The sequence below is a fragment of the Gigantopelta aegis genome, chromosome 9, assembly GCF_016097555.1.
Source record: "Gigantopelta aegis isolate Gae_Host chromosome 9, Gae_host_genome, whole genome shotgun sequence".
Lineage (NCBI taxonomy): Eukaryota > Metazoa > Mollusca > Gastropoda > Neomphalida > Peltospiridae > Gigantopelta > Gigantopelta aegis.
Window position 1 is genome coordinate 13,603,440 of NC_054707.1, and position 18,371 is coordinate 13,621,810.

At 35.4% G+C, this 18,371-nt stretch overlaps 1 protein-coding gene and 1 long non-coding RNA gene across 2 annotated transcripts in view; both read right to left on the minus strand.

Moving 5' to 3' along the window:
• Window positions 1–8,032, minus strand: part of LOC121381341 (polycomb complex protein BMI-1-like) — a 73,580-nt gene extending 65,548 nt beyond the window's left edge. Inside the window, exon 1 of the mRNA XM_041510616.1 lies at window positions 7,936–8,032. The gene's annotated coding sequence lies outside the window, so the exon portion shown is untranslated. The remainder of the gene's footprint in view (window positions 1–7,935) is intronic.
• Window positions 8,033–9,827: 1,795 nt separating this feature from the next.
• Window positions 9,828–18,371, minus strand: part of LOC121382334 — a 36,664-nt gene continuing 28,120 nt past the window's right edge. Inside the window, exons 2-3 of the long non-coding RNA XR_005959151.1 lie at window positions 15,123–15,281; window positions 9,828–9,959 (exon numbers count right to left, since the gene is read on the minus strand). This is a non-coding gene — a long non-coding RNA (uncharacterized LOC121382334). The remainder of the gene's footprint in view (window positions 9,960–15,122; window positions 15,282–18,371) is intronic.

Below are 18,371 nucleotides of genomic sequence, written 5' to 3' on the forward strand. Positions count from 1 at the left end.
TATACATAAACCACACCCAGCTAGTGCTCCACGACTGGTGTGACACAGGCCGTGGTATGTACTATCCTGTCTGTGGGATGGTGCATATAAAATATCCCTTGCTGCCAATCGAAAAGAGTAGCCTGCGAAGTGGCGACAGCGGGTTTCCTCTCTCAATATATGTGTCGTCCTTAACCATATGTCCGACGCCATATAACCGTAAATAAAATGTGTTGAGTACGTCGTTAAATAAAATATTTCCTTCCTTTTCTAAAGCACACCCACGTGTGCTTTTTAAATAACTTTTTCGTAATAGTTTATACTATATATTCAGGTGATGAGTTGTAAAGAATTTGCTTTCCTTGAAAAGGCGAAGATCTAAATGGTATTGTGTGTGGTGTGTTGTGTATTTCGACTTTTTGTTTGTAGGAAATATTGTCTATAGGTATTGGAAATTAGTATATTATGGAGGTACTGTAGGTAGCATTTTAAAGTTGCATCCTCTATCTAGAAAACTCGGAATTCGCCGCTGTTACATTGGCTATAAACTTTAAAGTATGTGCTAGTTAACATACTAATACTTTGTCCAATTTGGGTGGGACGTAGCTCAGTGGTAAAGCGTTCGCTTGATGCGCGGTCGGTCCGGGATCGATCCCCGTCGGTAGGCCCATTGGACTATTTCTCGCTCCAGCCAGTGCACCACGACTGGTATATCAAAGGCCGTGGTATGTGTTATCCTCTCTGTGGAATGTTGCATATAAAAGATCCATTGCTGCTAATCGAAAAGAGTAGCCCAAGGGGTGGCGACAGCGGGTTTCCTCTCTTAGTATCTGTGTGGTCCTTAACCATATGTCCGACGCCATATAACCGTAAATAAAATGTGTTGAGTGCGTCGTTAAATAAAAACATTTCCGTTGAACTTATTTCTTATTGTCAGCAATTTGGTTTTAAGAATTATGAGCATTCAGTTTTTCCTGTGTTAATAAAAAGTGATGCGTTCCAGCCCAGATAACGCCACCATCGTCGTCCTGCTGTGCACGTGGCACGAGATAGAGCCACACGTAAATAACGGAGATTAAGTCAAATTTCCAACAGCTATTGGACGGTTAATTTAATCACGTGTGTCGGATATTAATTTACATCAAGCGGAACAAAACCGCTGTCGCCCGATTATCTCCCTTCCCGATTTATCATTAGATTTAATCAGCAATCGATAAAGGAGTGTCTTTGTGATATTTTTCTCGGCGAATCTTTACATGCGTATTCTTGTCAGACGAATGAAAAACAATATATTTGTAAATTTATGAGATATTTCCCCCAATATTAAAATTTAAAAATCGAAAAAAAGTTAAAGGCAAACGTATGTTGTCCGAAGATTCCAGTGATAAGGCGTGATTATAATTCCATATTATATCAATGGTTCAAAAGGTTTTTGGGGGTTTTCTTAATTTTCACGAATCTTCAAATCCATGTTTCCAAAAGATTAAATGATGTGTTTTGTTACATGGTTCTTTGAAAATACACGTATGAAAGGAAGGAAATGTGTTATTTAACGACGCATTCAGCACATTTTATTTACGGTTATATGGTGTCAGACATATGGTTAAGGACCACACAGATATTTAGAGAGGAAATCCGCTGTCGCCACTTCATGGGCTACTCTTTTCGATTAGCAGCAAGGGATCGTTTATATGCACCATCCCACAGACAGGATAGTACATACCACGGCCTTTGATACACCAGTTGTGGAGCACTGGCTGGAACGAGAAACAGCCCAATGGGTCCACCGACGGGGATCGATCCTAGACCGACCGCGCATCAAGCGAACGCTTTACCACTGGACTACGTCTCGCCTCTATACACGTATGATGTCGTATGAGTTATATTCCCAAGAAACAGTTTGCTTTTATGTATAGTCACACCTTTAGCAACTGTGTAGAAATAAAGCTTCTGTGGAAATGTTCTAGGTTACAAAAAGTACTTAAACACAGATACTCGAGAGGGCAATGATATAGTTAATTAACATTCTAATGTGAACAAAAAATCTTCAACAGGAATACTATATGTAACACTGTTAGACCGAATTTTAAGCAAACTCGTTTATGAATGTTGGAATATGAAAACTACGAATTTCCGGAACATAAAACAATAAGAATGTGGGCATTTGGTAACGTTAGAAAGTGTTGCTAGACATCCAAACTGTTTTGGGGTTTTTAGCGATATTTTAACTGTATAAACAACACATATTGGTATATGGTGTTTGACAATTTCTACACATAGGACATAAATAACATTTATTTACGTCTTTACGAGAACTTTTTTAACGACACCACTAGAGCACATTGATGTATTAATCCTAAGCTATTGGAAAAAGATCGAAAGAAAGAAATGTTTTATTTAACGACGCACTCAACACATTTTATTTACGGTTATATGGCGTCAGACATATGGTTAAGGATCACACAGATTTTGAGAGGAAACCCGCTGTCGCCACTACATGGGCTACTCTTCCGATTAGCAGCAAGGGATCTTTTATTTGCGCTTCCCACAGACAGGATAGCACAAACCATGGCCTTTGTTGAACCAGTTATGGATCACTGGTCGGTGCAAGTGGTTTACACCTACCCATTGAGCCTAGCGGAGCACTCACTCAGGGTTTGGAGTCGGTATCTGGATTAAAAATCCCCATGCCTCGACTGAGATCCGAACCCAGTACCTACCAGTCTGTACACCGATGGCCTCCTAAGCTATTGGATGTCAAACATCTGGTAATGTTGACATATAGCCTTATAGAGGAAATCCGCTACATTTGTCCATTAGTAGCAAGGGATCTTTTATATGCACCATGCCATAGGCAAGATTCACAGGATAGCACATACTTTACAAGAAGAAGATAATATTAATAAACCCATTGTAGTGCCGTTCACGAATATCATTATTTCCAGAAGCCTACAAAACGATCGTTTATAGGCCACCTTCCTAAAAAAAAAAAAAAACCATAATTTTTTTTATTTTGAAAGGAATTTTAAAAAAAAAAATTCAATGGCGTCCACTAACATCCCCACCCCACCCCACATCATACACCTTTACCGTTCATAAAACATTTGATAATTTTATAACCGGCCCTTAGTTTTATGTTCCTCGTGAAATAAGTTCCATTTGTCATGGTCATTTAGAACTTGTATCAATTGATAATGATCTCACTCCAGACATAAACCCGATAATAACGAATAACCTGTCTATTAACGTTCCTGCAATACGTCCATCAACACCGCCAGGTAAGTAATGCCCTGACGTACGTCTGTCTAGCTATTCCCCCGAGACGAGAAGTCGGCCTGTTATGACAACTGCCAGGTGCCAGCGAAAACGGCCGGCCGTCAATTTGCCGTTTCACAGACGATGGAATTCGTATGCATTTTTCAGATGGAAAAATAGCTATTGACAGCTTTTGCGCGTGTCACAGATGTTATGCACGTGTCTGGGGTTGGATGCCACTTGGAGCGGCGAGCGGGTGTAAGGCAATATCTGTGTTGTGGTAATTGACGCGCAAATAACGCACATCTGGGCAGAGCAGACGAACAAAGCTTATGAATATTAATTACTCGCTTACTGGTCTAAACTCCTCAGTTATTTATGTATATATATATATTGCGATTTTAATTATGAAAATAAAGAGCATTTAGCGAAATAATGTTTACATATGCAAATAATTATAATATTTATTTTAAATCATATATATAATTATGTACTTAGCAGTATTTTTTTTTTTTTTAATTTTAATTTTAATTTTTATTATTATTTTGTTTTTATTTATTTAACGTTTCGTTTATTTATTTATTTTATTTGCGTATCTAGTTTAACTTTTTATTCGTGTCATTTTGTTAATATCTAAATAATTTATAACATACATGTACATGTATATACCAGTATATATATTTTTTTTTTTTTGTATTGCCAAATTTGTCCTGAACTCAAAGTTGTAGTGGTTTTAAGCAGAATAAAACCACGATATTTTTCATTAGAGCACAGATAACGTTGATTTTTTATGTCAATACTCCATTAAACGGTATATCGATATTCCATTAAACGGTATATCGATATTCCATTAAACGGTATATCGATATTCCATTAAAACTGACATTAGCTGTTATTTAGTATTTTTGTATACTCATACTGCATTTCATTTTATTGTTAACTTTGAAATCAAAGGGTTCGTGAAAATATCTTTAAAACATTCTCGAATAGCTGGCGCCGTTTTATATATTCGTAAAAGGCCTTTTGTGTTATATTAAAACAAATCATTTTAGGCTTACTTCTAATATTCAAACAAAAATTGGGCGGAATTAAATGTTTGCTTTAGCATGAACTGATTTGGTGTCAACGAAATTTGATTTTCTTTTTTTTTCTTTTTTTCTTTGTTGCTTTCCTACCGTGGGATAAACACTTCATGATTAATCTAATCTACTTCTGTTTAATAAATTAAGAATAAATATTTGATTCATTTATATTAATTATTTTATAACGTGCATTGAATTGAGGAAACAGAATAATACATACAGAGCTAAAAGTACATGTTGACGCTTTCGCCATCAACAAAAGAATAAGAAATAGCAATGGATTGTCTTTTAACTGTGTCAAGGTCAATTTATTTTAATATACATATTAAAATAATAGTTTAAAAAACACACCCAGAAAACGCTGCACATAAAAAGTCTACATTCAGTTTTATACTTAATATTTCATTAACTTTTTTTTCACCCAAAAGCTACGAACTCTGATATCTCGATTAGCAAAGATTACGATACAATGATCTAATCTATAGCCAGTTTCGACGTATGTGCGTATTTTGATCACGTTTGTAACTGTCATCACGTGATTCACCGTGTCTGAACATTTCATAACGTTATGTATATTTCATCATGTTTATGTCCTTTAATCATGCTTGTATATTTCATTGTCTTGTTTCATAAAGTTTGTTTCACCAAGTACACATATAAAAGAATGCTACACTGTTTGACATTCTAATTTATATATCTCCCTTCACCCCCTTTTTTCTACTGTTTTTCTCTTTTGCTCAGTCATATCTCTCCCCCTCTATTTCTTTCTCTCTCTCTGTGTCTTCTGTGTGTGTCTCCTCTCCTCTCTCTTCTCTCTCTCTCTCTCTCTCTCTCTCTCTCTCTCTCTCTCTCTCTCTCTCTCCTCTCTCTCCTCTCCCTCTCTCTCTCTCTCTCTCTCTCTCTCTCTTTTCTCTCTCTCTCTCTCTCTCCTCCTCTCTCTCTACTCCGTCTACCTCTCTCTCTCTCTTGTTTTCTCTTCTCTTCCCCCTCCCTCCCTCCTCTCTCTCTCCCTCCCCCTCCCCCCCCTGTATCTCTGTCTCTGTCTCTCTCTTTCTTTCCTCTCCCCCTTCTCTCTCTCCTTTCCCTCTCCTCTCTCTCCCTCCCCCCTCCTCTCTCTCTCTCTCTCTCTCTCTCTCTCTCTCTAAAAATAAATCTAATCTAAATGATTAACTTGTATTTGTCGTTGATGGCTATAATTGTAAGCAATTACAAGCAACTCCAGCCTCATTATGTCATTACTTGTGACACATCCTGAAATACAATATCTGTAAACGTGACATATCATCCAGACAAAATACGTGTATTACGGATTTTTCAATTGTTGGAACGGGGATACTATATGACATTAATAAACAAACGATATTATAACCCGGAACTCCAACTTACTACGGCAATTTTCATCTGGCAATAAATGTTACGTTAGTAACACATATTTGTTATTTTATGATCTCACATTTTTACCAATGAAAGCACAAATAAAATATGTCGCAGTACGTTACATAATATTAAATATTTCAGCCCAAATTTGTTATATACATGATTCAAAGTAAGTTGAATGGCTGGACATCTATCCGTTGTTTATGTAGAAACAGAATATCGTAATATATATAATCCGTTTGTAGTAAATTGGCAAGTTTTTCGTCGTAATAAGAATAAATTATTTATATACTGATGGAAAAAAATAAAGGATCACACAGATAGCAACAAGAAATAATGACTGCAACAAAAATCAATTCATATTGTCAGAAGTTGACTGGGAACATATTGGCAGCACATTCAACACTACAGACATTCAATCCCACATTACAACTTGGTATGAAATACATACATTACTACGCTAGTAATGAATTAAATTTCATCTACAATTCGATGTGTTCCCTTATTTCTTTCCATCAGTAAATGTTTGCTAAATTTTGAAAGTCCAAGATAACATCCATTCAAGACTAACATATTTGAAAGCCGCAGACCCTAGATTCCACGAACGTTTGTGTTTCGCATCACATTAATTCTCAGCTCTACAAATACCTGGGGCAAGTTGTTCAAACGTTAGTTAGCTTAACGAGCCGACATTTCCAAAACCAAGGACTGAATCAATACAAATAATAATCAAAACCAATGTGGAAACATGACTTAGAACAACCAAAGGGATCCATACATAATGAAATATAACGTTTCTAAATCTAAAATAACTAAAAGGCAAGTATAGGACTAACCCATGGTTAATTGAGCTATGCTTTGTACAACCGGGCCCTAGTCATTCAGAACAAAATAGAACTGTATTCACTTAGAACACCATCGGCGTTACATTTGAGATGGTTTACAATCATTTCGACAGCAAGTATACTGCTTACAAAATCTAAATAAATAAATCCACAACACATAGTTAATCACTTTCAGACATGTACACAATAATATACATGTAATATAATGAAACTTACAAATAACTAGCTTACGAAAGATAAATATTTTATTCAGAAACACGTTGGGTTTTCTAAAATGAATAAATAAAGAAGTTGTAATTAATGTGTAACATAACGGTAAAAATATGTACCATCAAAACCTATTTCATACTATCTAGGGTACCTACCTAATAACTAGGGTAAGTGGCTTCAATGTTTTTATTTAAATATGAAATGATAATAAATTAAATGTAATTAACAATCGTGAAATTAATCTGTCTGAAGGCGTTAACGTATTAATCCAAGAAATAAAGTACAAATAAAGAAAAAATAGCCACTTAACAAAATGACTTTGATGCCCAAAGCTTGCAACAATGGGCAATTTTCGTTTCCTTTCAAAATAATTTGATTAATGCCATTAATTTGGATTTAATTTGAGACACTTCCATTTCGTTTTATTTGGTTTGATTTATGTTGCAATAATTTATTTGTCTCATATTGGCTTTCAATACTGTGGTCACGAGACATGCACGCGATATTTTTGTTTTAATTGCAGAGATGGAATGTGAATTATATTTTCGGTAGTTGCAACTTCGAGCTTAAAATATTAATTATCTCTTCTGTATTTGTTAGTTATATGTAGAAATATTAAAACAAATAGAGAAAGATTCAGTATGGATATTATAATTTGAAGAGAAAAGATATAACAGGGTTACAATATGTCAATAGATATTTTTAGAGATTGCGTCAACGCAACAGCAACAAAATAGGGTAATGAAAAAATGTGCCTTCTTTAATACAGGTGCCTGCTTAATGGAGGTCAAGGTATACACCAAGTAAGACGATTTGAGAAAACATGAAACCAGCTCCGTTTTATGCAGCCGGCAAAGCTACAATGTTTATAATCGATTAAATAATCTTCACGTAAGAGTACATGTAAGTATTAATGTATTTACTAGCCTACTGAATGAAAGCTAACGGTAACTACACTCGTTCAGCAGTTGGCTAACGCAGCCCGGTAAAGTCAAGCTGTTAGCGGGCACGGCGATCAATAGAGCTTAGACTTTCCCGGGCTGCGAAACGCTTGCCGGCCATGTTGGTGAATAAATATATCGCTAACTCCCTGCGAGAAACGAAGCCGCCTGAAATTAACGCTGCAATCGACAAGAGAGAAATGAACACAGGAAAAGCTAGATTACATATGACTTGATCGTACTTACGATTTACGTCCAACAGATGTAGACTTGGCGCTCAGAACACAGCCAAATGCTGCATATTTCTCTGCTGGGCAATATTGCAATTTGACGTTTCAGTGTGGATAATGCACAAGTGAGTCACGTGACGTGAAATTGACACTGGCTTCGATCGGCATTCCTTCAATATGCGGAGGGCGAGCGATTTGTTGAAATGAGAGCACGCTGCATTTGCTGTTCCATTTGGGATACAAAAAGACTTCATTGTTTCCCCCCGAGTGTTCCGACTGTGTGTTGGCATTCGTCACAAAACTGTGCAGTTAGTCGTACGTGAAGGTGCAACGGTTATCGATTCAGAACATTCTCACACACACAGCAGGGTCTCTCTCTCTCTCTCTCTCTCTCTCTCTCTCTCTCTCTCTCTCTCTCTCTCTCTCTCTCTCTCTATGTTAGTAATGTGGTTTTTTGGTGTATTTATCTCCTCATTTTTCTCTTTCTTTGTCTCCGTCTCTCTCTCTCTCCTCTTCTCTCTCTCTCTCTCTCTCTCTCTCTCTCTCTCTCCTCTCTCTCTCTCTCTCTCTGTTAGTATGTGTGTTTGTGTATTTATCTCTCATTTTTCTCTTTCTGTCTCCGTCTCTCTCTCTCTCTCTCTCTCTCTCTCTCTCTCTCTCTCTCTCTCTCTCTCTCTCTCTCTCTCTCTCTCTCTGTCTCTCTCTCCCTCTCTCTCTGCTCTCCTCTCTCCTCTCTCTCTCTCTCTCTCTCTCTCTCTCTCTCTCTCTCTCTCTCTCTCTCTCTCTCTCTCTCTCTCTCTCTCTCTCTCTCTCTCTCTCTCTATGTGTGTGCCTCTCTGCCCTCTTCTCTCTCATTCCCTTTCTTCCCATATCCACATGAACTTTCAAACAGGAGAGCGCATACCACAGCATTTGTTATACCATCTGTTGGGCACTGGCTGGGATGGGAAAAAAACAATTGATACACTGAGAAGATTCGCCCCTACGACCCGAGCAATTCAGGATAGCACTATATCGACGGACCGAATTCCACCCGCATGCACATGGAGTAAATATTTTAATAAATAAAAGTTTTTAGTGAAAAAATAAATAAATGCAGAAAACAAATGCATACAAAGCACAAAAGAAATTACAAGTTTATAACTGATTTGTAACTGCCCCATTTCAACAGCAAAATAACAATTTTCAAAATCTGCAAATTATACTTGTAGTTATAAATAAATAAATAAAATAAAATAAATTATGAAGCGTTTTTCTTTTCTGTTGTAAATCAACCAGCAATTACTGTCCTTAATTTTCAAGCTGTTATTCAATACCAGACCGAACACCATACGCCAAAGAAAAGATATGAAAGGTACTTCAGCGGGTTTGACAATAATAAAACATAACAGTCCTTTCTCTGACAATGCCACCATTTCTTAATCAACTGATATTACATTTTCTTTTGTGTGATGAACAAATGCGCAACAAACCAGCTGATATTTATCCGACATTGTGGGAACAGGTCGATACACGCGCCGTGACACGGGGGTTGTTAGTTCACGGGTAATTAACGTTGTCATATTTCCAGAAAGGGAGACGGGGGTGGGGGGATGGGGGAATCATTGATGTATGGAACACAATTCTCTTAATTTAACAGCTTTAGTCTCTTAATAACAGTGCCACCTAAAGATAATATGCACAACGTCAACACAACAGGTGTTTGTTTAGTTTTTTTGTTTGTTTTGTTTTGTTGTTTTTTGTGTGTGTTTTTTTAGGTGGGCGGTTCAGTGTATAAAAGAATACATTTAAATATAATGTGATGACAAATGTTTATTGCAAACCATACGTTTCTACCAATCATTGACAGAAATGTAGAGAAAAAAACATTACAGTTGTTTATGTACATTAATCATTATCATCATCATCATCATCATCATTATCATTTTCATCTTCATCTTCATCTTCATCTTCATCTTCATCTTCATCTTCATCTTCATAAACTTCGTTGTCGCCTTCATCATAACATAAATATTGCCGTCGTCTTGACTCTTGTCCACGCTGCAAACCAATAGCAATAATTGTAAACATAATCAAGAAATATGAATTATGCATAATTCCTGAATATATCAGGAATATAGGCCTAATGTCTGATTAACTCAGGAATTAACCACGATTACTAAAACAACGAGGAATTGAATATATACTAAAACAAACGAGAAACGCGAATATTTTAATATACATGTGTACATGTTTTCGTTTGTTGTTGTTTTGGTTTTGGTTTGACTTTAGGGTATGTTGTTGTGGTTTTGTGGGGGGTTGCAGGTTGTTGGGTTGGGTTTTGTTTCATTTTGTTTCGTTTTGCTTTGCTTTGTTTTGCTTTGCTTTGCTTTGTTTTGTTTTGTTTTGTTCGTTTGTTTGGTTGTTGTGGTTTAGTGGTGTTTTTCGCAGGTTGTTGGGTTTTGTTTTGTTTTGGTTGTTTGTTTGTTTGTTTGTTTGTTTGCTGGTTGTCGTTTCTTTTTTCTTTTCTTTTTTTCTTTTTTTGGGGGGGAGGAAAGTTGTTGGAGGTTTTTTGAGGGGGTTGTTGTTGTTGCTTTTTGTTGTTTTTGTTGCTGTTTTTTATTGGGTTTTTGTTTTGTTGTTTTTTGTTTGTTTGTTTGTTTGGTTGGTTGGTTGTTTGGCTTTTTGGGGCTTTTTTTCGGGGGGGGAGGGGGGGGGGTGTCATGATACAACTAATCCGGTAAACGGATTATCAATATGAGCCTAAAATGTTCACAAGACATTGATTTAATAATTTTAAATAAATAAAGGAAAACTAAATTATTATCCGCGGTTTTTTTTTTCTTGTTCAATATACAAGTAATTACTAGATGTTAAGGGATGGAATTATACATTTCTCCTGAAATCATTCTGATGGGTATAATTCGAATATTTGTTTTTTAATCAGTCTCCATAAACACTTTCGGGTAATCAATGCGATATTAGGAAGCGAGTGACAACAGCCAATAACGGATATTATATATAATTCTTAGACCTGTCAAAAAAGCAGCAAGGGATCTTTATATGTACCTTCCCATAGACAGGACAGTGCATACCAAGGCCTTTTATGTACTGGATCTCGGGGCACTAATTGGCACTGAAAATAAGTCCAGCCATCTATGGTTATTGCAAGCGTTCGACAACTAAGCTATATTTCAAACCAAAAAAGTCGAAGGAGTGACAATGAATTTACTTTCTGTTTTTACTGTGCGAATAACTTGATAAATTGGCTATTACATAATTCCTGATATTTTCAGGAATTGTACAGAACTCTTGATTAGACATTCCAATAGCCGATATATAGTTTGTGTGTGCTGAAGTGTCGTTAAACATTCATTGATTAGAAATAGTTCCTGTAACATATACGTAAACAAACAAACCTTAATATTAATTATACCCATAATTACCAATCTAGTAATCGTAGTCAAAATTTGTTTTCAATTAATATGGAAACCGCAAAGTAATACTAAAAGAGTTGTGCCACATATTTTGACATCTTCTTTTTTCTTGACTTGAAATGTTTGATTGTTATATCATCCCTTTTAATGTTCATGAAATAAGAAATAATTTCATGAAATACAAATATATAATGTTCTGTGATATACATTTTTACGGAGCTTGGCAGGCCACAGTACATTTTTATTATTTCTCGAAAAACATATACTATATTATATAATATTATTTTTGTTACCAAAAAGTAATTTTAAATTATCTGATTGCGTATTAATCTCTATTACATGTTTTATTTAGATTCTGATGGTTAAAGTTCGGTCCTATATCATGTTATAGATGGAAATTGAGTAAATGTTCAGAATAGCGATTTTGTTTCAGTAGAATCGGTTTCAGGCGTCAACACCACCACACCCACCCCCACCCTCCCCCACCCCTGCCCCCTTCCGCACTAACACATTTTCTTCTTTTTTTCAATGTATTTTCTGAGTGGGGTCATGACTCGACTCCCTGTAAACTTCGCTTGCCACAGTCTGGGCCCCCTGTATAAATTCCTACACACTCGCCAGGGTTTAGCAGCAAAGCAAGGGCGGATCCAAGGGAGGGGACCAGGAGGACCTGTCCCTCTCCCTAAAACATTAAAATGTCCCTGTGCCCTTTTCAGGGAGTTGCTCCATGTGCTCTTTTGCCCTTGGTCCCCTCCCTAAAATGTTTCCTGGGTATATGAAATTGACACGTAGTTGTTCCAGTCCAGAAATGACAGTCGGAAGTACACTCTTATTTTCTGTGTGTTATCCATCCTAACACGAGCTTTGTTTTGCTACAAACGATGTTATGGTGTAACATTTCATAGAAAAACAATGGGACACAAAGGCACGATATACGTTTTGTCATTATATTTTTTTCACTTTTTGTTTCACTTATTTTTGATTTTACAATCTCAGTATTAAAACACAGAAAAGAAGGTTTTAGAGAGAACTAAATACTATCTATATTTATACAAATAACTGTATACTATCTGCATCTATACAGATAACTTTATACTGTCTGCATCTATACAGATAACTTTATACTGTCTGCATATATACAGACAACTTTATACTGCCTGCATCTATACAGATAACTTTATACTGTCTGCATCTACACAGGTAACTTTATACTGCCTGCATCTATACAGATAACTTTATATTGCCTGCATCTAAACAGATAACTTTATACTGCCTGCATCTATACAGATTTACCACATATCACCAAGTGTATCTTAAGCGTCAAATGTTGATTATGTTGGTTTGTGAATGGCATATGTTATCTACTAACGGTGGTAATTATTAAAACAATTTGATACTTGAACTCGATTTGTATGTGTTTTATCACCCACATCGTTTACGGTAACATAATTATCGTATTAATGCATTGTATCTTTATGGGATGTGTCATGGCAATAGTGTTATAGCACACTAGTGACGTCACAAGCCTTTACAGTCACCAAGCTTGTAGCATCTGCAGTTTGTGAAATTGACATTGATATAGTGTAATCGTTTACTGTATCAAAAATAGAAACACGGCTGTCCGATTTATAATCGCTTACCAGAATCCCTCAACTCTCTCCGCCTATTAGTGTAATAGAGTTGTGATATATAACAGTAAAATAGTGCAAAAATGTGGTACTAACATGCCACTTTGCCTGCAGTTAGCATAATAGCATGTGCAGATACCATTTTATAATGTAGATACCATGTATAATGTAGTTCCAATACCGCATTCAGTAAAGAGAAAACACAATTTAATCAAGAAAGAAAGAAAGAAAGATAGAAAGAAAAAGAAAGAAAGAAAGAAGTGAAAGACATAAAGAAAATAAATAAACAATTAAATAATAAGTAAATAAATGGTAGCTAGATTTAAATTGCTCTATTCTTATTTTATATTACATATGCAGTTAAACTCGTATAGTTTAAATGTTTTGAAGGGAAGAAAGAAATAACAGTTTCGTGGTCAGACATAAACATTATTTTTTGATGCGTTCGTATCGACATTGTTACTTTTTCGATTGTTTTATGGGTAAGAGGATTACACACCTCTTATATCTTCAACGTTTAATCATTAAATACTCCCACACACACCAGCTATTATGTCTCCATGGCATGCGTGACCTCGATCTTTGACGTACGTACGTGACCACTGGTGTTGCTGAGTACAGAAATTAAACGGACGTTTACACCAACGTTGACGTCATCGTAAATGTAATAACTTTCATTAAAAACCTTTGGCCTTATTCACTTTCGCTTAGAAAGGAAATGTTTTATTTAACGACGCACTCAACACATTTTATTTACGGTTATATGGCGTCGGACATATGGTTAAGGTCCACACAGATATTAAGATAGGAAACCCGCTGTCGCCACTTCTTGGGCTACTCTTTTCGATTAGCAGCAAGGGATCTTTTAAATGCACCATCCCATAGACAGGATAGCACATATCACGGCCTTTGATGTACCAGTCGTGGTGCACTGGCTGGAGCGAGAAATAACCCAATGGGCCCACCGACGGAGTTCCACCCCAGTCCGACCGCGCATCAAGCAAACGCTGTACCACTGGGCTACGTCAGGCCCGCTTTCACCTAGAAGGAAAATAAAATGATAAATATCTTGTTCATTATTTTAAGTTGTTGATTAAACACATTTCAAATAATAACTTGGAATCAGTATCTGCTATTGCTAAGACATGAATATTGTAGATTTTACTTTGAGATGATTAATTATTTTAAACTACACTTGGCAAACATTTAATCATACAGTTTGCAATTAAATATCCATTAAGATTTCCACATGTTTAGAGTTAGAGATTTGAAATAAGCTTAACCACACATAATATAACAATACTTATTTTTATGTTTGTACATGTATTTAAATACTCATCTAGCGTGCAAATGCAAGAAAATGCAAATTAGAATTTAATAATGAAACTTACAAATTGTTTGTTTTGTTTTGTTAACATTTGTGCGGAAATTAATCAATAAAATCTCGAAATGTCAGACTATTTTGCAGGAAATTCTGATAAGACTTAAGATGGTCTCAATTGCACGCAATCTGAGATGGAAACAGGAAATGATAATGATTGCACGATATGGAAATTGATTCATACAAACGGACAGCACGAGAGAATATTTCTTCGTCGGCGTCTTCACAAAATTATAAATAAATTTAGCGCGCAGTGCTAGTCAGAATCCATCCGTTATATTAAATCTTAAATGAGCTAAATGGATTAATTCAGACGGAGATTTGCGTGGTCAATCGCGGAGAGATCTCGGATGAGTCACCGCGCGGAAGCGAAGGCTCCGGAACACGCGCAGAAATACACGCCTAATCAATTTCGAGTTCAACTCCCGTGACATCTCGCGTCCAATGGGAACAGAGCACGTGCGCTGATGACATGGCAAATACTTCGAAAATAGGATCGATATATCGCCAACAGGTAAACTGCAGGCGATTGATTCCAATTTCACGCCATTCTGACGAAATGGCTGACGAAATAATAACATTTGACTACCAGTGGCGGCTCCAAAGGATTATCTGAATTCAAAATGCAGAAAGTGCTTTTGCAAAGATCAATGAATGAATGAATGAATATTTAATGACACCCCAGCACGAAAAATACGCCGGCTATTGGGTGTCATACTAAGGTAATTGCAAAGATCAAAGGCACATAGATTATAAGATACATCGCCACTCAACTTACCAGGGAATTCGTAATTTCGACACGACATCGTCACCGCCATCTTGAAAGGATATTTGGAAGTCTAATTTAATATTATTAAGGGTCGGCTGCTGGTTTGAATGATCCCTTCGTGACAGAAAAATGGACCATCATCGCTGTAAAATGTAGCCAAAGAAAGCTCTGGAAAATATCAGAGTAGTGTAAAGATGCAGAGATGGGAAGAATTGTTTTTAATGCTGAGATATATAGAAACACGATTATCCATTTTGTTTTGTATTTATACTTTTGAATTTATTTTTCAGGTTGTGGGGAGTCTGTGGGCAGTGACACACCATGCAAGTCATATGAAACTGTAGAACTCTACTAAGTTACAATTCTGTTTAAGTGAATGCATGAATGAATGGGTGGATGGATGGATGGATGAATGAACGAATGAATGAATGGATGGATGAATGAATGAATGAATTGAATGAATGAATGAATGGGTGAATGAATGATTGCTTGAACGCATGGATGCATGAATGAATGTATGGATGAATGAATGAATGCATGAATGAATGAATGCATGAATGAATGAATGAAATGAATGAATTGAATGAATTGAATGAATGAATGTTTAACGACACCACAGCGCGAAAAATGATAGCAAGAAATCCATTCTAATATACTCTGAATTCGAGGCGTCTTTCTTTTTCCTCTGTATAGTTTGTGGACCAGCAAGTAATAGAAATTATATTTCAAAATGGCGAAGATTAATTTTATAGCATTGTAGTTGTTTCAGTCAGGTTGAATTGATGAATATTAGACACACAGTCCCTTCTTTTAATTAAAATGACGTCACGTATTTGTTTTCGGATAAGGTTTGGAACGTTTGGCAGAGGTGTTTTATAAGACGCTTTACAACGCTTACGTGAAAGCAACAGTGGGAATAACACGTTTTACTTGTTATGGGTAATACAAAGTAAAATAGATTTAAATCGTACAGATCATAAATCTTAATTTTATCAGAAAGTTAACCTTTAAAGATACCCTACATGCAGAGATAATCCCGAGGTCTCGACATCGTCTCGATAGAACTGATTCATTTTAACCTCTCCCAATTATTTGTGGCTAGGGCCCGCCCTTATTTGTGCCATTACTTTTCGCATATAAAGCGACCCTTATTCAGTATGGCGAGAACAAGACAAGACAAGAATGTATTACACCCAGGCCGTATTCTACGGCATATGAGGACATGTGTTCAATGGTAGGACATAGTATAATTATAATATTGGTAGTAGTACAGATATAATACAATTGCGAAAATTAGTAAATATGATATTTTCTCAACGGTATATAAATATACTTGTGATGTAGTATAACAAAGCTTAGGCTATCTTCACGTAGTTTAGCAATTGAGGTTGGACGCCATTACAACATCGATAGGTCTAAAAGAATATGCATGTTGTGTTAAATGGGTGAAGTAGAAGATGAGTTTCATTTTATTTTATGCTGCCCCTTCTCTAATGATTTAAGAGCTTTGTATATAAAAATATATTATAGGGTTCACCCAAATAATTTATTATGGTAAAATTACTACAGCTGCTAGACAGCAATAATACTAAAGAATTATGTAATTTGGGGAAATATTTGTGCAAAGTATTTCTTTAAAAAACGTGATGCCATTATAAATAGCACATAGGGACGAGTCCTTTAATGTATTTTGTGAATAAATTTTTGTATTTGTTACATTCTCCGCTGTTGGAATAATGTTGTTACACCTTCCACTTGATATGTACATATATGTTGTATTTTACTTGTGCAACTGATGAGCTGTAACAGCTCAAAGTTAAATAAAGAATCGAATTGAAATAGTAAAACATATGTTATATGTTTGCTACATATAGAGTTTGGAGTGCGACACATAACATCCATGAAACCATTTCGATATCTTCATTATACAAGGCAATGGAAGTGAGAAACATATACTGCTCAAAACAATGCACGTTATTCCTGTAATTTTGTGTTGATGATATTTGGCTATGCACGACTTTAATCATTGGAGTGGCACTGCATGCATATGTTTGTGTTTAAAACATGCCAGCAAGTTGGATGTAGTATTGCTTGTCATTTTAACAGGTTGCCCAGACTGTATATTGTAGTATTAGTACTGTTTGTAGGGACTTACGGCTTCTTAAATTTATTCATGATTTTTTTTATTAGTTTGCATGTGGGGGTTTTTTTAAATAACTAATTCTGTGGGTGTTCATTAGTTCCTTATACTTTAATGTACTTGGTTTAACATAGAAATATGTTTTCAAAAGTAGTTTGCTGTTATCTGTGAAAAAGTTACATATAAACAGATAATGATATTCGTCACCTATGTCGTTCATTTTACAATATTCTAGATCACTAACTGAAAATAATACTGAACTGATTAATGAGTATTAACTATACATTAAACTATCTCGTGAACGTTATGTACAATACACATGTAACCGGGACACAAAACGGTTTTAATTCTATTTTGTTTTAATAAAAGGGAAAAGAAAAAACGTATAAAAATAAAACAAAACGAAACAAAACATAAATAATAAAACAAACCCTCTGCCAAACATATAATAACAAAACCAATTTATGTTTTAATTTTAATTTTTAGTAAAGTCTTTAATAACACCGTGAAAGTTTATGTTGCATTTCATTATCACACTAGCCGATTTTTTTCATATTTTAAGCATTTCTTTCATAATGGAAAGTTGTTTTTAAATTTAGTTATTTAGTTAATTGTTGCAAGGAAAATGCTTAATACACTGAATAGTCGTTTATCAGTTACACCATTATAAAACAATTAAACTGTACATTTTTAATTAATGATATCAAATAGAGAGAAGGTCAGATGTAAAAACGAATTGTACATGTTTGTAAGCATTATTGTATAAATGTAAACTTGACATCTATTATTGGCGTACAATGTAATATTCTATGTATGTTTATCATACCCCGTCTGTGAACATTATTATAGTCTGTATATAATATATGCATGTATATCGTATGCTTACAAATTATAATTTTGGTACAAATGTAGAAGTGGATGGTTATTTGTAAAACAAATTCTCTCAATCTAATTTTTAAAATTCAGGAAAGAAATCATCGCCTTTTAATTGTATCGCTGTACAAAACAGAAATGATTTTTTTAATTTTTAAATATTTTGTAATTTTGTTTTTATTATTACCGATTAAATAATATTAATATTCCATAAACATCACGTATACGTTGAAATGTGCAAAATT